Source organism: Pteronotus mesoamericanus, unplaced genomic scaffold (assembly GCF_021234165.1).
Source record: "Pteronotus mesoamericanus isolate MK-2021 breed Mesoamerican mustached bat unplaced genomic scaffold, CSHL_Meso_final contig_398, whole genome shotgun sequence".
Lineage (NCBI taxonomy): Eukaryota > Metazoa > Chordata > Mammalia > Chiroptera > Mormoopidae > Pteronotus > Pteronotus mesoamericanus.
In genome coordinates, this window is record NW_026555149.1 from 355,885 (window position 1) to 376,328 (window position 20,444).

The window sequence follows — 20,444 nt, forward strand, 5'->3', positions numbered from 1 at the left end:
ATAAACCTTATTTTCTCCATTGATTTGAAATAACAATTTAATCATATATTACATTACTAGACAGATATATATATTTGTTTCTAGAGTGCTCATTTTATTTTATTGATCTACTTGATTATTTCTGTGCTGGAGTCATGTTTTAAATGCTGAGACTTTATAATGGATTTAAATTTTTTATTTTTAAATCATGTTTATTCTATTACAGTTGTCTCAATTTTTCCCCCTTTGCCCTCCTCCACCCATCTCACGCCCCCCTCCTGCAGTCAATTCCCACTCTGTTGTCTGTGTCCATGAGTCATTCATACATGTTCTTTGTCTAGTCCCTTCTCCTTCTTTGCACCATTGTCCTCCTTCTCCATCCCCACTGGTCACATTCAATCTGCTCCATTTTTCTGAATTTAAATGTTTTAATATTTTATAATGGATTTTGACATTTAAAAAATAAATAAATAAAATCAATCTGTATTTTAAAAAAAGAAAGAAGGAACTCCTACCATTTGCGACAACATGGATGGAACTAGAGAATATTATGCTAAGTGAAATAAGCCAGTCGGTGAAGGACAAATACCATATGATCTCACCTATAAGTGAATCTATTCAACAAAATAAACTAATGAACAAAATAAACCACAGGCATGGAAACATGGAGCAGACTGAAAGTGACCAGAGAGGATGAGGAAGGAGGACAATGGTGTAAAGAAGGAGAAGGGACTAGACAAAGAACATGTATGAATGACCCATGGATATGGACAACAGAGCAGGAATTGACTGTGGGAGCAGGGGTGGGAGTGGGATGGGTGGAGGAGGGAAAAAGGGGGGAAACTGAGACAACTGTAATAGAATAAACATAATTTTTAAAAAAAGAATGCCAAAAGGGAAGAACGAGGTTTATCAAAGTCCCTGGGAGGGTCCCCAGGACTGGCCCTTGTCTCCCTGATGACAAAGTAGGACTAGGAATGAACCACTAGACAGAGCTAGGATAACTTAACTGAAATACATTCTTAAGATAGCAGAAAACATGACTAAATTGGTTTAACTTTTGATGGAAAATGATATGACAAAATTTCCATGGGCAGAATGGTTTCAGGCATCATTAATTTTGAAGGTCAATGATGCCATAAAGGAACACACTCCATATTTCTGGGATTCTGGTCTCACTGAATGGGCTCCTTCTAAGCCTGGATTTTCTTGTGGTACAAAAGTTGTGGCCACAGTTCTAGGCACCATATCCAAATACAACAACTTCCAATGGAAAACAAGGGCCTGATCCTTCTGTGCATATCCTATTCTGAACAAGGTAGTTTTCATTCAAAGTATCGAGGTATCAGACTGCATTTCCTCTTAGCTCTTTCTGAACCTGAATACTATGACACTGGATATGTAAAACAGTGCTCCAAATTACCTTGGGTTCTAGTATTCAAGGGATGAGAAGTCACACATGATCTCTGCCTTCAAGGAGCTCCCTGTCTGATAGGAGACATTCGATAAAATAATCACTGACAAGGAACTTTGACAAGTGCTTTCTATCAGGTGGAAGGAAATTGTATGGACTCGTCTGCCCGTAGCAGGACACAAATCAATTTCAGAGGGACAGAGAGCCTCCTGGAGAAAGAGGAGTGTAACCTGAGAGTTGAAAGTAAGTAACGATCAGCCAGATGAAGATGGAAGAGAAGCATCCCAGACAGAACATGTATGAGTTTGTGTACAACAACATGTATGAAGTTGTGGAAATCAGAGAGAACATGGGCTATCTGATGAACAGAAAGAAGTTTAGATTGGCAGAAACACAGAATGTGAGTTGCTGCTTCAAGATACTGCCTGGAGTATCGTGAGCCTACCTGAATATTTATTTTATTTGAGTAGTTAATCTTTTTTATTATCCTGATTGGAAGAACACTCCTTCAATTATCAAGTCAATAATGGAGGAGATATCTTAGGCACCAAACATATACATTGTGTGTGCAAAGTGTTGGACAACCTCTTATACTGAGCTGTGTCTTGTTAAAGGAATAGAACTTCGGCTCGCTTTCCTTTGTTATCACACAGTAAGTCATAGAATTATCTTCCCACAGCATGCCGTGTGCCAGCATTTACAAAACTCAGTTATTTCCAGGGAAAATTTTGAAATATTTGACATAGACTAAAGTGTTATTTATTTATTTACTTTAATAAATTTTAACAGCTTTATTGGAATATAGTTCACATATAATTGACTTACTTAATGTTAGCAAGGCAATGATACTTAGTATACTTGCAAATTTTTCAACCATCACCAACACTTAAGAATATTGAGGAACATTTTAATCACCACCCAAAAAACCTTATACTTTTTTATCAGTTGCTCTTTTTTTCTTTGAACCTTCTTCTCACACTTCCTCCTAATCCTAGGCAACCACCAATCAATTTTCTGTCTGTAAGTTGCCAAATCTGAACATTTCACATAATAGATATCGTACAATATGTTGTTTTTTACTACAGGCTTCTTTGGTTTAAGCAAATGTTTTCAAGGCTCATGTGTTGGGAACCATCCCGCCTGGTTTCAGGAACTGTAGCCTCGCCAACAGGCGACAGGGACCCAAGGCTGAAACTAAGCAAGGAGGCCTTGGAGAAAATAGGCCACTGAGGAGACTAAACCTGTCACCCTGGCAGGGGCACAGCCCCTGCCTCCCTCAGATCACCCTGCTTGGCCCCGGAGGATGGCTGGTTAGTCAATGATGGGTAAGACCCCTTGATGGCAGGGGCAACCTAAAACAGGCACAGTCACATGGGCCATCATGGGAAGGACTTGGGGGACACGGGGAAAAGTCAAAAAACCCTCACCCCTTGGCTTTGATATGGCCGGAGTCCTCATTCTATCTGAAAGAAGTCTCCTTGTCTCTTGGCGGCTCTGTTCCCCCTGCCTGGCTCAGGCTTGAAACAATACTGGAGGCAGCCCTAAACTGGATTGGGTGGCTCCCAGGGGCAATCAGGCCTAGAAGTAAATTCCTTGAAGCATGCTTTATTTTTCCCTCAAAAGCTATGATAACCGGCTCATGAGGGGAAGGAAATTTACATTATTCACAGACCCAGACCCTAAACCATTTCGCCTCTTATGTTTACTCGTCTCTCATCTCAGATGCATGTAAATTGGTGTGTTCCTGCCATTTGTTTTCTTCAAAACATAATCTATTCTCTGTAAACATTAACATACTGATGTAATGAGATTACTTGTACAAGATTACTTCTACATACATTCATAAGACCTAGCCCCCATTGATAACCCTTTCAGTTAAAGCCATTGAACACAGGGGCTTGGGGCATTCTCTGCTAGAGGGAATCTCCACCACCCCCCCTTCTCCTGGCAGACAGAGAAATGTCTGGGACGACTTATTTTATTCCCCAATCCGTGGTAACCCAGAGCATACTCTGCGGAACAGAGTCCGACAACCCCCTCATTCATCCATGATATACTTCATTTGTTTTTATTGTCGAATTATATTCTATTGTAGGGATATATCAAATTTATTTATCCATTTGTCAGTTCATGGGTATTTCTATTGTTTGCACATTTGGCAATTACGCATAATGCTCTTATGAGCATCATAGGCAAGTCTGTGGGTAAACGTTAGTTTTCAGTTCTTTGGGGAATATTCCTCTAGGAGAGGAATAGCTGGATTATATGATAACCCTATATTTAAGCTTTGAGAAACGGCCAGACTGTTGTCCAAAGCTGCTATACCACATTATATTCCAACCAGGGTTATATGAGGGTTCCAAATTCTGCACACTGGTTATAATCTGTCTTTTTTATTATAGCCACCAAGGTGGATGTGATGTGATTCTCCTGATATTGATATGCATTTCTCTGAAGCTAATAATGTTGACTACCTTTTCATGAGCACACTGACCATTTGTATATCTTCTTTGGAGAAATATGTATTCACATCCTTTTATTTTTGTTTTGTGTTTTTTTTTCCTTTTTTCTCAACTTACAGGGGTGACACTGGTTAACAAAATTATACAGGTTTCAAGTGTACAATTCTACAATACAACATCTGTACACCACATTGTGTCTTAACAACCCCAAGTCAAGTTTCCCATCACCATTTATTGCCGATATACCATCCTGCACCTACTCCTACCCCTGGCAATCCCCACACTGCTGTCTGTGTCGATGAGTTTTTATATCCATTTTTATTCTGTTTTTCTCAATGCCTCCACCTTCTTCAACTAGCCCATCAGTCCCTGTTCCCAAGAGCAACCACCCTGATCTCTTGTCTATCAGTCTGTCTCTATTTTTGTTTATACATTCATTTGGTTGATTTTGAAATCATATGGTGCTGGTCTTTCTCTGACTGGCTTATTTACTTAGCATAATTCTCTCTAGATCCATCCATGCTGTCCAAAAGGGTAACATTTCCTTATTTTTAATGGCCAAATGGTATTCCATTGTGTACAAAGGACATTAGCTTTTTTATCCTAGATGTTCTGGTCCCCATTACCTCTCTGCCCTCACTTTCTCCCTCTTCCTGGATCATGCTGTGCCAGACACACTGGCCTCTGCGCTGTGGCTCATATGCTGGCTGAGTCCCACTCCCACACTTTGCCACTACGTCTTACTTCTGTCTGGGATGCTCTTCTCCCAGGTATTTATCTCCTCTAGGTTTTAGCTCAAATGTCACGATCTTAGAAAACGTCCCTTGACCTCTCTTTCTAGAAATGCACCCCTCTGATTGAACTGTAATTGCAGCAATTAACAACACCTGACAAATTGCTTACGTGTGTGTGAGTGTGTGTGTGTGTGTGTGCGTGTGTTCTACAATTCCAATAGAATATAAAGCTCCATGAGGGCAAGGTTTATTTATCTTTCCACTTGGCTGTATTCCTAACTCCCATTATAGTGCCTGACATAATTTGGAGAGAATGAACGTGAGGATGGATTTAAAAAATGACATGGAATAAGCATTACTAAGAGAGTCACAATAAAATCCGAGGCTATTAGGGAAGAGGGGCCTGTACACATGCCAGGGCCTCAGTTCTCAGAGATGCTAGTAAATTGCTAACCTTGTGCTAAACTCTGCTCAAGGCTGAGCCGTTAACGCCCTGGAACAGGACCTGCTGTACTGACACACGTGGACTCTGCCTTCTTGTAGTTTCTGCCTTCCTCATTTGCATATTGTAACTACCCAGTCCCCTCTAACCTAGCCAGCTATGGTTCATTTGCATGACAGAATTACACTTTCTGCGTTTTGCCTTTGCGAGCCCTGCCTTTCTTTGTTCTTCTTGGAGCGCAGTTTGGGTCGCCGCCTGGACCTGCACCTCGCGGGTGGCCTGCAACTCTTGTTGCTCAACTAAGTGCTTTTTGTTCTTTATTAAGCCTGAACCTCTTCCTGGATCGAGAGAATGACTCTCAAATGCAAAGTTGGGGCAGGAGGCATAGCCAGACAGGCCGAGGATTCTGCTAGGGAACGTGATCAGGGGTGACAAGATTGTGGCAAAGCCTGTGGTCCATGTCTCATGGACTCGGTGTCCTTGGGGCCCCGGGAGATGGACCCTCCCCTAACAAGCCCAAGCACCCTGCTGTTCCTCTCACCTATTACTGACAGCTCAGGACTGAAGCCTGCCCCACACCAGGCCCCTGACCCCAGCCGGGAGCGCTAGCCCTCCTGCCCCTTGGGGCACTTTGGCTGCGTCCTCGCCCCCACCCGCCCGTCCCACCCCAGATCTGTTCTGCATTAACCAGGGAGGCACAAGCCACCACAACGACCAGCACTTAGGGAAAGCTTGTAACGCCCCCGGCTATCATATTGCCCACTGCAGGGAGGTACGGTTCAGCTAGGAAGACTTTTTCAAGAGTCCAAGCCTGCAGCGAGCTGTGCGGTTTTCATCCTGACTTTGCCCTCCCACCCTTTCTAGACCAGCCTAGAGCGGTCCACGGGCTTCTACATCGACGGCTGTTCCAGGTTCCCACCACCAAGGGGCGCGCGAGAGAGAACGGTTGCTCCCTGGGAGCTACCACTGAGGGACTCAGAGGGAGGACAGTCTACTGCGGGAGGTAGCGGCTCTGAGGCTGCGCTCCTCATTGTCACGTCTCTAGCTTCACCCGTCCGCTTCTACTGGTCACGTCCAGCTGGGCGGGCCGCGGGCTGAGAGCTGGCTTTCCAGGTGTGGGGGCGGGGTCAGGGAGCGTGCTGGGCGGTGATTGGCCACGGCGAGATTGACGGATCAAGCCCTTCCTGGGCGCGGACTGGTTCCAGCTGGACCCCTAATCAGCTGGACCCCTCACGGGCCTCTTCCTTCGCCTGCCCAGTTCCCCATTGGCCAGTCTGCCTGGGGTGACGCGATGATCGCAGAGCTGGAGCTCCGGGTGAGGGGTGTGTGCGTGTGCGTGCGTGCGTGCGTATGATGGGGCTTTTCAGAGTGTAGAATTTTTGTCCGAGTTGGGCTGCTCACCGGCGGGCTGACCCGACAGGGCAGGCGTAGCCGCCCCGGTCGGTGGCAATCGCTGGCTTGTAGCCAGAGTCCGACGCTGGACGCGCGGGTGACCGTGCTGTCTCCACGTGAGCTCCTTCAGTATGGTTTTAGCCTTAACTCAGTCACCACCGGCCTGGTCAAGCGCGTTTGGCACCGCACCGGCAGTCCTACAGATGCGTGCAATTCAGGTCCAGGCGGACGTCTCTGAGCGGGTTTGGTGTCTCCGCCTAGGAAGTCAAGTGTGTCAGGCCCTTTGGGAGCGTGTGTATCTCTGAGTGTGACATCACATATGCTGTTGGGGTGCATGTGATCTCTCCGAACCTTTTGGAGGATTGTGAGTGAACGGGACCTTTGCTCGGAGGGGATTTTGTGCGCCACGGTCTAAGCGTCCCTATGGTATTGCGTGCCTGTATACCCGGGCGTGCGTCTTCCGAGCCTTTGGGCGTTGGTGTCCTTGGGTGTGATCTCTGTGCAAGTGTCTGCACCCCAGGGTATGAGGTCCCTGAGTAGTTTGTGTTTCTGGACCCCAAGTTGTTTTGTCTCTGAACTGCTTGGGAGTGGGGGAGGTGTTATCTTAAGGTATACTCGTATCTGAGCTGCTTGGGGGGGGGGGTCTGTGTCCGGGGGGTAGGTCCTCTGATTTGCCTGGGGACATTATCCTAAGGTTCTGTGGTGTTTGAGTTATTTGAACTTCTGTCTTTCTGTTTGTGCGGTCTTCGTATTGAGTTGGGAGGTGTCCGCGTGCTTTGGGGGTCTGTCTGTGGGATGTGAGGTATCTGGCAGTTTTGTTTCCGGGGATGAGGACTTTGGTCTGTTGGGGAGGGGCTGCCTCCGTGGGTATGGTCTCTGCTCTGTGTGGGAGTCTGTGACTCAAGTTGTAAGCTCTCTGTGCAGAGAATCTGTTTTAGGTTGTGTTCGGTGAGCTGTTTTTGGTGTCTCTGGGGATGTGAGTCTCTATCTCGGGTGAAAGCTTGCATCTTTTTGGTTGCAAGGTCTCTGGGCAGGAACTGAGGGTTTCGGAACCTGGAGCCCCAAGTCCTGGTTGTGTGTCCTTGGGCAAGTCTCTTGTCTCCTCGGGCCTCAGTGTGTATCATAATCAATAAAATGAGGCCAGTACCCATACTGAAAAGTGCTGTGCATCTTAGCAATGTGCGTAAAGAGCTTGGCTCCCAGTCAGTCTTCCACAAGAATATGCTGAACACCTGCTATGTGCCTGAGCACTGTTGTGGGGGGGGGGTGGGTACAGCGAAGGGAAAGAAATTGGCAAAGCCTCTGATTTCATGGAGCTGGTCAGTAAATCTATAACACAGCTGAGAGTGGCAAGTGCTATGGAGAAAAATAAGACCAGGTCAGGGGAAAGTGTATTTTACTCATGGTGATCAGGGAAGGTCTCCCTGAGAAGGCGATGACTGAGCAGAGACCTGGAGGAAGTGGGGGAGCAGGCCGTAGATGAGTTGGGGGAAGAGCAGGCCAGGCAGAAGGAACAGCAAGGGCAAGAGTGCTGAGGGGGAAGTCCGCTTGGTGTGTTCCTGGGCATCGGCGGGGGGGGGGTGGTCCTATGATGCGGGTAAAGCCCTCTTCCCCGGGTTTGGCACATAGCGCTCGTGCGAGGTGTCAGGTGTTGCCATCTCTCTTTCTCTTCCAACCTGTGAGGGAGGTGGGGTCACGCTCCTGTTCCAGACGAAGGACCTCAGGCTCTGAGGAGTGGCCCGAGCTTCCTCTCCTGCTCACACCCCAAATGGCTAAAAGAGGGGCGAACCGTTCGAGTCCATCACGAGAGGCGGCAGGCTTGGGTTCAGAGCTCCAGGGAGGACACCATCCACAATGAGTGTCGGCCAGCCTGCAGATGTAAATCCTAATACAGGAATCACGCCCATGATGACACTTCTAGTCCCGATGGAGGGTAGCATGTTAGGGGTGAGAGAGGACCTGGGGCAGAGGAGAGAGGCGGGGGGGGAAGCTGGAGAACAGTGAGGGGAAAAAGGACGGGCTTCGGAGTATTGCCGTGCGTGGGCCCGATTGACCTTAATTAACTGAGCGTATTACAATGCATCCACGCTTTCCCCTTCCCTGTCCTTTGTTTCACGTCCCTTCTCTTTTGTGCCAGAGCAGTTCTGTCCTAAAGCTGTCATATCAGGTGCGGCAGAGCAAGGGAAGCAACTCGGAGGGTCAGTGCCCGTGCTGACAGCGAGGAGGGCATCCAGACATAGGGACAGGCTGCAGCGGGGCGGGGGGGTGGGCAGGGCCCCAGAGGGTAAGCAGGATGTCCCTCGGGGTAGGGTTGGGGGAGGCTAACTGGCTCGGGGGGCGCAATGCTGACTGGGTTGTGGAGGTCAAGGGCAGGGGATTCTTCAGCACGGTACGTGAGGACGGCCTCTGTGTGGGGAAGGGATGGGTTATATGCATTGGGACTCGACTCGATAAATGTATAAGGATAATGGGAGCCATGACTCTCGCTTTAGAAGGGGGAGTTTCAAATGTGGAAAAGAAGAAAATGAGGACATGCCTTGAGATGTCACACTGGAATTGGAGGCCTCCATGTGAACGCATGGCTTCCAATATATGTACATGCGTATGCATGGATAGGTCAATAGAGGTAGATGTATATATTTATGTGTGTGTGATTGTGTGCATGTGTATATTCCAACAGTTTCGGTGACAGCAACATTCCGATAGCGATAGCACAAGCAGCCCCCAGATCCCGGCTTCTAAACGTGATTCTCCCCTGAAGGTGATTCTCCTCTCAGCGCCTGGTTCCAGCGCTGGGGGAGGGAAAGGACAAATGAATCTGGCTCAGTTTGCGGTGTCCATAAAAGGGTAAGTTCAAGGAATGCTGGGGAGATGTCAGGGGGGCACACAGAGTCCCTTGAAGGGGGTGCCCACTTGACAGTGAGGACAATTTTACTTTATTTTTTGAGCTTTGAGATATTATTGACATGTAACATATGTAAGTTGAAGGTGTACAGCACGATGATTTCATACGCATATGTATGGTGAAATGATGACCTCAGTAAGGCTCGTTGACATCTGCCTCCCCTCACATAGTGACCATTTGGTGCGTGTGATGATAAGATTCAAGACCCATTCTCTTACGAGCTTTCAGTATGTAATAACAGAGTGTTGCTAACTGTAGTCACCATGTGGTGCCTCAGATCCCCATAACTTATCCATCTTGTAGCTGGATGCTCGTGCGCTTCGCCCAGCATTTCCCCCAGGCCCTGGCAACCACCATTCTCATCTCTGTTTCCTTGAGTTTGGATTTTTTAGCTTCCACATATGTGAGAACATACACCATTTGTCTTTCTCTGTCTGACTTAGCCTAAATCCTTCAAAGTCCATCCGCAGTCGCAAAAAGCAGCATTTGCTTCTCGTTCATGGTTGGACGATGCCGTGTGCGTGTGTGCCCCTGCCGTGGGACATCGATGCCCAGGATGGTTCTGGGCGAGTCATGGCTCTTGGCTCCCGGGGCTGGGGTCCTTCACTGTGAGAACAAGCCTTCTCCAGGCTAGGACACCAGAGTAAAGGGGCCAGGCTAGGTCTCTAAGCTAGCGGGGAAGGCTGTCTGATTTGGGACAGCGGGTGAGATCAGGAAAAGGACAGCTGAGGGGGGAGAGACGGCCTCTGCGGGTCAGGGGCGGGTGTCTGATAGGTGAAGGAAAGGCATTTGCCCTAAGTCCTGGTCGCTCTGGGCTTGCGTGGAATGGAGTTGGGTGCAAGAAAGGACCAAAGGCCAGGAGGAGGTGGGGATCGTAAGCCGCATATCCCCGTGTCCTGTGTCTTACGTGGTCCCTGAGAAAAGCCTAGGGCATTATGGGGTCTAAAATGTCTTCTCCTGTCCCTACCTCCATCCACCGGTCATAAAGAGAAAGGACTTGAGAGAAACTGAAGCCTTCGGAGGGGAACGCCAGTGGGGTTCTGACGTCTTCACAAAGGCCCACTGCCCTGCCCTTGGTTTGACGCTCACGCTGTGTTCATTATGTTGTGTTCTTGTGAGTTTTCAGGTTGCTCTTCCCCATTGTGTGTCTGTCCCGGAGAGTCAGTACACTAGAGGCAGGCTGGCTACCAAAGGAGTCTAATAATGGTCCCTTGATTTTCCTAGCAGAGTAGAAAAACTAAAAAACAAAACAACCCCCGCCCCCCAACGGTTTCTAGGGCACTGTTGCGGCCACGCTGCGGCGCCCGGGGTGCGGATCACAGAGCGCGCACTTGTAAAAGTTCATGGGTTCCGACTAATGTGAACACGTCATCTGGGAACTCCCAGAACAGGGCAACGGTCCTGTCTTCCCTGCTGCCAGGCTTCTCTCTCCGTTGCGAGGGTGTAGAAGTGACAGCGATTTGGCGCCTTCTCTGATGCACGAACGCAAGGCAAGACTTTCAGGCCAGGAGACTGCCATGCTGCCTGATCGGAGAGCCTAAGGAGGCCCTCAGATCGTCATTTCCTCCGAGTGTCCTGATTCTGGTCTTGTCAAGTTTCCATCTAAAAGACCTCTGTTGAAATCAGGTTTCCATTTAGCGAGCAGTCCCATGCTGTAGGATCAGTTTGTGTTACATGTTTGCTGTTAATCGAAATACTTTGCAGTGGCTACCGCATCACGGCACAGTGAGTTTTCTGCAGTGCCTCCAGACCGGTGGCTGCAGCGCTTACTGCTGGGCGACGCCGAGCAAGTTGCTTAGCACCTCTGTGCCTGGTTTCTCCATTAGTGAAATGGAAGCACTAGTTAGTGGTAAATTTAGCTACTTCCGTTAGGGCACTGACTGTGCTAAGACAGGGCAAGATGTCCGGATAGTGCCTGGCATATGGTGACTTCCCAATGAATTCCAGCTGCTGTTGGTACTGTTAATATTGTCGCCATTCCCTCATCTCCCCGGAGCGTGGTCCCTAGAGACAGTGTCAGGAGGACCTTGGACTCACCGGATGGGTTTTGCACTATCACTTCAGCTCCTCAGAGACTCAAGGCCTGAGTGCTAGGGGCACGGGCAGGGGCATATTTCAGTAGCATAATGCGTATTCGGCTCCCCTTGGAGGGCTGTCATGAAGCCTGAGTGCAACGCCTGGGCTGCACCATCAGGGACTCAGATGGGAAGTTTCTCTGGGGAATGAGAACCGTAATGACCTGGTCATGGGATTTGTGTAATGCTTGGAAAAGTAAGGGGGTCACAGGATAATGGGAGAGCATGAGTGTGTAAATTTTTAAAACTCTTTTTTCCCGCCTTCATGGAATTCACTGGGGCGAGCTTGGTTAACGAAATTACGTAGGTTCAAGACTGAAACGGAAAGGCCAGAGAACCTCATCATGGGGCTTCTTTTACTGCCGCTATTTCCATCAAGTCCAGTTCTCCCACGTCGAATTGTTAAGATGTGAATCAGGGAAAGCTATCAAACTGTTAACAGTCAAATTTTCACCAGTCACACTTCATTTCTTGTGTGGTTTTCACATCGTCTGCTTTGCTGCGTTGATCTTGCCTACGTTTTGCGTTCTTCGTTTATCTGACAAGAGGCTGACGTATCAGTATCATCGGAACTTCAATCATGGGGAGGGGTAGACAGTGGAGAGGCTGAGGAACGTGGCCTAGGGAGGAAAGGCTGGGGTGGGGCAGGGAGACGGGAGTGAGGGGGGCCAAGGGGAGGGCGAGATAATGGGGAGGAGCAGAAAGCAGAAGATAAGAGACGGAAGAATAGAATCTCACGCTTGGAGGCTCGCTCTGGGCCTGGCGTTGTCTTCAGTCCTCGCTCTATACACACGTTTTCAAGTCAGTGAGTGCTCAGCTCACAGCAACACTGTGAGGTAAACATCTTAACGTTGCCCCTGTTTACAGACGAAGAAACTGAGACAGAGTTTAACAGGTGAAGCAACTTCTCCAAAGTCACCTAGCCAGCACGGGCAGACTCAGGTTTGTACCGAGGCCGGAGAGAGCCTTAAAGAGACGTGGGATCTGACCCTGAACTCTGGAGTGCACCTTCGTGCCAGATGCTCTTTGCATCAAAAGGCACACGAGCGTGTGCGGCAGCACTCATCAGATGATGTTGGATGTGGGTGCGGATTGAATGGGATGTCTCCTAAGTGCATGACATACTGTGGGTGCTGAGTCCGTACGCACATCACAAAGGACGGTCTCTGGTCCGTAGCAAGGTCTCTACACGTGTTTGCTGCTATCGATGTGAGTGCGAGAAATCCCATCGTCGTCGTCATTATGGAAGGTAGCGTGCGGCATTAGTTAGGCGAACAAAACCACAGAGACGGTATTGTAAACACATTACACCCCCCCTCCCAATCTCGCAATTTTACTTTTTAAAAAGATTTTATTTATTTATTTTTAGAGAGAGGGGAAGGCAAGGAGAAGGAGAGGGAGAGAAACATCAGTGTGTGGCTGCCTTTCGTACGCCCCCGCCTGGGAACCTGGTGTGCAACCCAGGCATGTGCCCCGACTGGGAATCGAACCGGTGACCCTTTGGTTCGCAGGCCTCCACTCAATCCTCTGAGCCACACCAGCCGGGGCTAATGTCTCAGAATCTTAAAAATGCATAGGAAAAACCTTGGGAGGGAATAGCCATGCACGAAGTCATTTTCTCCAAGTGTGAAACTCTAGATAATTTTCAAATAGCGTGTTATGTACTGTTTGGTTTGCCGTATCATCATGACTACATAGCCAGTGTTCCTATTACTATCTTTGAAATAGTTTTTCTGAAGATTCGTTGTCTTAGGTATCGTGATGCTTCAGGATAAAACATCGTTTTGAGATCCTCGTCGGGTGAAAAACCCATCAGTGCTCTTCAAAGCAGAAGACCGAGCTGCAGTGTAGTAGAGAGGAGCTGTGGCGGAAGCAGAGAGGTCCAGGGGAACGGTCAGCTAGGCCTGCAGGTCTTGAGAAGACGCCACGGACGGACAGCAGCTTGCACGTCCCATAGAGACTGTTGCTCTCTGGAGAGGGGTACCTGTATTAAGACTTCTCAGACCTGCCCTCTCTTTTGGCTCGTGTACTGCGGTGGGGCAGAGCGTGGTTCTCATGAGGCAGCAATGCTCTGAGCTACGCTGAGGGCGAGAGTCACCTTTACCGCGCCTTTTGTGGGCGATCAGGAGCACTTTTCAGTTCTGGAAGCCTACAGGTTCAGAAGGGAAAAAAGAAATAGAGTGCATAGTGCAGTAGTTAGGGCCCCCCTCCCTGATAAATCCATGCACAGAAAGTGAGGTGCAGGTGTTGTAGTGATCTGTTGGGAGTTAGCAGAGTTGGACTGGGTGACCCAAAGAAGAAACAGGGACGTGAGTGCCAAGGTGAGAAACCATGTTCAGAGGGAGTGAACAGCGAAGTGTCAGTTTGCTGGCCCCGCTTTTCCGGTAAGAGGATAAAGTGGTCCACTGTTGTGGTGAGAGGGCGTCCTGGTCTGAGGCCTGGGAGGTCATCACCGCACTGAGGGACGGGTGTTCTGAGGACCCGCCATCAGTGTTAACAAGGGGGCGCTGAGTGGGCGAGGGCATGAACGTCTCAGCCTTCATCATCGACAGGCGTGGAAAGCTTCTGGCAAAACCACCCGTACTCGCCAACCTCCTAGTCCAGGTCAGGGTGACTGCCCCGGATAACTACGATGGTAACTGTGCGTGTGTACGTGTTTAACAAATATACGGAGACAAGAGTCTTTATTTACGTAACTACAATTCGCTAAGCTCCATCTGTGGTCTAGGCACTGTGCTGGGCGCCTGGGTGTTACAATAAAAAAAAAGACACATACCTGCCCTCACGGAGTTTATGTCGAATCATGAGACAGTAGTGAATGTAATGCTCACAAATGCAGGTAGAAATTACTCCTGCGATGGGTGGTACCGAAGAGGCGCACTCCAGGGCTCGAGGAAGTGACTTTAGCTCAATCTTTAGGGAAGTCTTCCTTGAAGAGGCATCGGTTGAGTTGAAATATGAAGGAGGCACAGGAGTTCACTAGTCAGGAGCCTTCAGGAAGAGGGGGCAGTGTGAGTGGAGAAGCTTGGGAAACTGGAGGATGCGAGAGAAGCCAATAAGAGAGACAAAATGCGGAAGCTCTGCTTCCCCTGTTGCTAGCGAGGTAGGCGGCAGGAGGGAGGGGGCTTAGACCTTGCCTTGAAGTCCTTGTGTAGGAATGTGGCCTTCTTTTTGTTTTAGTAGCTCATAAATTTTTATTTAAAAGTCTTAGTTTTTATTGATGAAACCTGCTATTGAAGTTATTTTCATTATACATACACACATGTAAAATGGCAATCAATTGGAAGCTTAAAAGTAAAATAGATTTGCTGGATGAAAAGAATGGTAAGACTCAAATAGGTATAACTAATCTCTGCTCCTAGCGCACAATCCTGTTTAGTCTTAGCCTATATGGGATAATAATTATTTCACTTTCCTACACACTGACTTCTCGGGAGTCGAGATCATCACAGTCCTCAGATCCGCCTGTGTCCTCTCGGCAAGTCACTGGGATAAAGCAGTGCCGAGTATTTCAGTTCTCAGTAGACTTTAATTCCAGATCAAATACTGTGACTTACCGATGAATCAATCTAGAATGCCAATCAGAAAGGCTTTCAGGTACGAGAAATAAGGAAAAATGTAGTCAGTGAAGTCCTTTAACAAGCACTAGGTGGTCGTGCTAGTTGAAGAGCATTAGCTTAGAATAACCTACTTGCTTAGATGTGAGACTGTTTGAAATGTGTTATTTCTTCTTTTTCTTTTCCTTTTTTTTTTTGAAAGAGCACTTTCAATTTATTTTTTAATTTTTTTATTGTATTGTTTCCATTTCCATCTATTCCCCTTAGGGAACGTGGTCTTGATCTAAAAAGTAACGGGCAGCCCTGCAACTGGGAGAGGGAGTGGGCGAGGTGGGAAGGGCGGGGAAGGGAGAGGGAGACAGGCGCCCTGAGTAGACATGAGAGACGTTAGAACACGGGTTTGACAACCAAAGGGAGAGGGTCTTTGGACTAGAGCAGATGTGCTAGACGTGGGAAAAAAGTGTCAGCATTAGACAGACATTTGGGAAGTAAAATGGACAGGACTCAGCAAGGGTTTTGGACTTCAGGTGAAGGAGAGGAAGATGCAAACGGCTGAGACCGAGGTTCTGTGTTTGGGAATGAGCGCGACGGTGCCGTCCAGTGACATGGGGAATACTAGAGGAGGGCCAGCTCTGTGGAGGATTCCAAAATAAGACTTTCATTTTTATGAACTCATGGTCAAAATGGAATACCATAACCAGCGTTTAAGTACTTCCTTAACGGTCCCTTTGTCTTTGGGGGGGGGGGGAAAGAAACATTTCAAGTATACAGTTTGTAGAATTTGACAACTGTATACAACTGTTAAAAACCGCAACATTTCTATAAAAATACAGAAAATTCCCATCCTTTGACAATGCCCCCTTGTGCCATTTGCCGTCAGACCCCTCCTTCACTCCCATACCCTGGCAACGACTGCACTACTTCTGTGCCTGCACTTGTGCCTTCTCCAGAACGCCACTTGCATGAAATCATGTACTGTGTAGCCTCTTGTGTCTGCCTTCTTTACTTGAGCATACGGAGAGGCATCCACGCTTTCACATGCGCCAGTACTTCCTGGTAATTACTGTGCAGTAATCCTTTGGGTGGGTGTTTCTTTTTCTTTCATCCACATACCAGTTGTTGAATATTTGGGTCGTTTCTAGGTTCGGCTATTAGAGATAAAAGTGCTGTGGATGTTTGAGTACAGGGTGTGTGTGGACATTATGTTTTCGTTTCTGTTGGAAAGAATTCTCTAGGAGTAGAATTGCTGCATTGTGTGTTTCATATTAAAAGTAAGTGCCTGACAGCAAAATCTCGGACGTTGCTTGTAGAAAATTTTATCAGGTATATCTCCCCAGGCAAGGGAAACAAAAGAAAAAATAAGCAAATGGGACTTGATCAAACTCCAAAGTTTCTGGACAGCAAAGGCAATCGTCAACAAAATAAAAGGACAGCCCAGAGTGGAGAACATATTCGCCGATGCATCTGATAAGGGGTTAATGTCCAAAATGTATAAAATACTTGCAAAACTCAACAGCAGAAAAACAAACAACCCAATTAAAAAATGGGCAAAGGACCTGAACAGACACTTCTCCAAAGAGGACATACAGGTGGCCGATAGACATATGAAAAGATGAGCAACGGCACTAATCATCAGAGGAATGCAAATAAAAAGCACAACGAGATACCGTCTCACACCTGTCAGGATGGCTACCATCAATAAATCAACAATCAACAAGTGCTGGCGAGGATGTGGAGAAAGGGGAACGCTTTTGCACGGTTGGTGGAAAGGCAGACTGGTGCAGCCACAGGATGGAGTTACCTCAGAGAATTAAATGCGGGTCTGCCTTTTGACCCAGCAATCCCACTTCTGGGAATATGTCCAAAGGAACCCAAAACACTAATTTGAAAGAACATAGGCACCCCTATGTTCACTGCAGCGTTATTTACAATCGCCAGGATATGGAAGCAGCCCAAGTGTCCATCAGTACATGAGCGGGTAAAACAACTATGGGACATTGACACAATGGAATTCTACTCAGCCGTAAAGAGGAAGAAAATTTTACCCTTGGCGACAATAATGGATGGACCTGGAGCACATCACGCTAAGTGCAATAAGCCAGTCAGAGAAAGACAAATGCCGTGTGATTTCACTCATATGTGGAGTCGAGTGAACAAACTGAACTAACAAGCAAAACAGAGACAGACTCCTAGTGGAGAACAGATGGCAGCTAGTGGGGTGGGGGGGAGGTCAGGGGGTGGAGGGGTTGAGCAAAAAAAAACAAAAACCAGACTCATGGACATGGACAGCAGTGTGGTGATTGCTGGGGGGAGGGGGTAGAAGGGAGCTAACATGGTCATGGAAAAACATGTAATAATAAAGATTATTTTTTAAAAAGTGCCTGATATCAGGATACCCACTCCAGCTTCTTGTGGTTGCTGGTTTTATGACGTGTCTTTTCCCCTACTTTGGCTGTCAATCTATTTGTACGTCTGCATTGAAACCGTGTCTCCTGTAGAGGATATACAGTTGCATCTCGTTTGTTTGCTTTTCTAAATGCAGCCTATCAGCGTCTGCCTTTTGATTGGATCATTTAATCTATTCACATTTAACGTTCTTACTGACACGGGCGGACTTACATTTGCCGTCACACTTTTTTCCCCTGTGTTTCTTTCTGTCTTTCTGTCTCTGGTTCCTCCTTTGCTGCTTTCTTTTGCATGAAATGGGTGTCTTGTAATGTTGCATTTTAATGTCTTTAATGATTCTCTCTCTATATTCCTTGAGATATAGTAGTCCCCCTTATCCATGAGGGATTCATTCCACGACTCCCAGTGCATGCCTAAATCCACAGGTAGTACCGAAGCCTATGTATATTGTCTTTTTTCTTATACATACATGCACTTTGTGGCTTCTCTTTCGCATGTCTGGATTGCCGGCATCGCTACTCTTGTGCTTTGGGCAATTTACTACGTAAAATAAGGGTTACTGGGACACAAGCACTGCAGCACCCCAAGGACCGATCTGATAACTGAGACGGTTACTAAATGCCTAACAGGCGGGTGGGCAATGGATACAGCGTTATGGATACGCTGGAGGAAAGGATGATTCACCTGGGGGAGCGCGGCGTGGGATGGCGGGGGATTGCATCACACTGTTCGGAATGATGTGCAGTTTTACACTTACGCATTGTTTGTTTCCGGTGTTACTCTGGGTTTTTTCCCCAAAGGTTTTTAACTACCGATTAGATTTCTGTAAAAGATACTTGACTATGCACACTCTCTCTCCAGGGTGAGTTTTCCTAGTTTATGGTTTTTGGGTAATCGGATCATTTCTTCTACATCGTATGTTGTTGCATTAACATACGTAGAGTTGGATGTAGCGCTACCACATTGCCCTTCATGCTTGCTGGGTCTAGAGTAAAATCACCCCTTTCACTCCTATTGTCGGTAACTTGTTCTCTCTCTCTCTCCCTCTCTCTCTCTCTCGCTCGCTCTCGCTCTCCCCACTCCAGCCCCCGCTAGAGGTTTATTAATATTCCCGATCATTTCAAAGAACCAGGTTTGATTTAATTGTGTTTCTCTGGTTTTTTTCCGTCATTGATTTCTGTTCTTATTTTTACTAAAACAAATTCTTATTTCTACTTCCTAGGCATTTCGATTTCCGTAGCCTTGAGCACACTTTTCACTACATGAATAGCCAGTGAGGATGAAGGTGAAAACTTCACAGGGCGTGTCAGCATGGTGCAAGTGCTTAGAATGGAGTTAAAAGTCTACGTTGGGAAGGTATAGGAGTGTTTACGCAAAGAGCCCATCTTACTCACACATTGATTGTTCTTCAACTTATGCTAGAGGATACTTTGTAAAAAGTCAGCAGGGCATCCACATGGTTGACTGTGGCCCGTCGTTTTGCATTCCATGTCACATGCATGCAACAATGGATCCCACTTCTAAAACCATTCCTGTGTGCCACCGGTATTCGGAGCTCTTGAGGTGTGTTGTCCCGTCTAACACGCAGAACAGTGCTAGGAGGTAGGGCTCATTATTATTACGCCCACTTTACAGCTAGGAAACAGAGGGACAGAAACGTTAAGATGAATAATACTGGATTTTCTTTCTTCTTTTATCACCGTTTGTTGCAGTCCGGGTTCTTCTGGCTGCACACGTCCCTCACTACCTTTCGCTCTCTGCGAACCTTCATCTTCACCTTTGTGTCCAGACCCAGGGGCTGCCTGGAGCTCTGAGCACAGAGGAGGCCTTCGTGGATCCGCCCTAGAAATGCAGTGCAACGTTGATTTCTGAATCTTCCCCGATGAGCTCTGAAGAGACTTCTCAGGAAGTCAAGGCAGCCTCTCATCCTTCCTTCTCAGAACTGCTAATGGTGGGCCTCAGTGACCGCAGCCCCAGTCCTGGCACCAGCTACCCTGCCCCTGTACCAGAGGGGCTGCTCCAGCAGCGGTACGGAGATGAGAAGACCCTGCGCGAGGGGCAGTGGGAAAGGCCAGCGTCCCCTCAGAGGAAGGGACCGTTTCTCAGACAAGTGAAGTGGAGACACCTCGCCCAGAATCTCTCCCTCTGGTGATAGAGATCAGAACAGATCTAGGTGTGAACGTCCACACCGCCAGAGCCGTAGGCGGGGTGTTTGTGGGATGCCAGCGGAGAGAAACGGGGCCCCACATCCTTCCTCCCGGGAGAGCCTTGCACAGGGAGGGCCTCGGTGGCCTGACCCTCAGCCTGGGTACCAATCGTCCTGGATTTCTGCCAGCCGGGGTGCTCTAACAGCAGCAGGGAGAGGAGAAGCTCCAACTGGAGAGGCGGCAGGGAAGCAAAAGACTGGTCCGAAGGCTCCTACAAACGGTGGTTAAAAGAAAACTGACCGCCTCGCCTCACGTGACGGAGATCTGGACGGACTGAGCACGGACGCTGGTGTTGCCGGACCCTGGGCGTGGATTCCTTTGGGGGACCTAACAGGAAGCAGTCGTCTGAGGGATAACTCAACTAGTTTATGATCGAACGTCCTATCAGCGCTGATCCGATCCCAAGACAGTCCTGACCTTTCCTGCCTGGAGTCGCGCCGCACTGGGCCATTTTGAGGCCACCGAGACTGCGTACCAGTGGTCCTCAACGGCTATATTCTGGCTTCCGTGATGCATGCTGTCACCTTCACACCCCGGATCTCTATCTTTCCCCCCTACGCTATGCTCAACGAGATATAAAGTGTCTCTGCAGTGCGAATGCCTCGGTGATGCCCATGTGCTCTTGTGCCGTTTTGTGGACTGCCACCACAAAGGAGCCGCGTGGGTGTCGGAGTGCACGTGTGCGAGTATGAGATCGGTTTCAACAATCTAAGGCTAAAGGAATCGTGGAGAGGGGATGTGAACTGGAATGTGGCGATTCCCCGTCGAGTTCTCTGTGTAAGCCGCTATGAATATGTGCGAAATGCAGCTAAGCGTTTCCCTGCTCCTTAACATCGAGTAGCATTGCCCTTGAAGGAGTTTCTGATGAAGT

The 20,444-nt window shown here is 48.0% G+C and overlaps 1 pseudogene; it reads left to right on the top strand.

Moving 5' to 3' along the window:
• The first annotated feature begins 13,926 nt into the window (after positions 1 to 13,926).
• On the top strand, positions 13,927 to 19,812 carry LOC129073274 (protein FAM156A/FAM156B-like; annotated as a pseudogene).
• Positions 19,813 to 20,444: the final 632 nt, after the last annotated feature.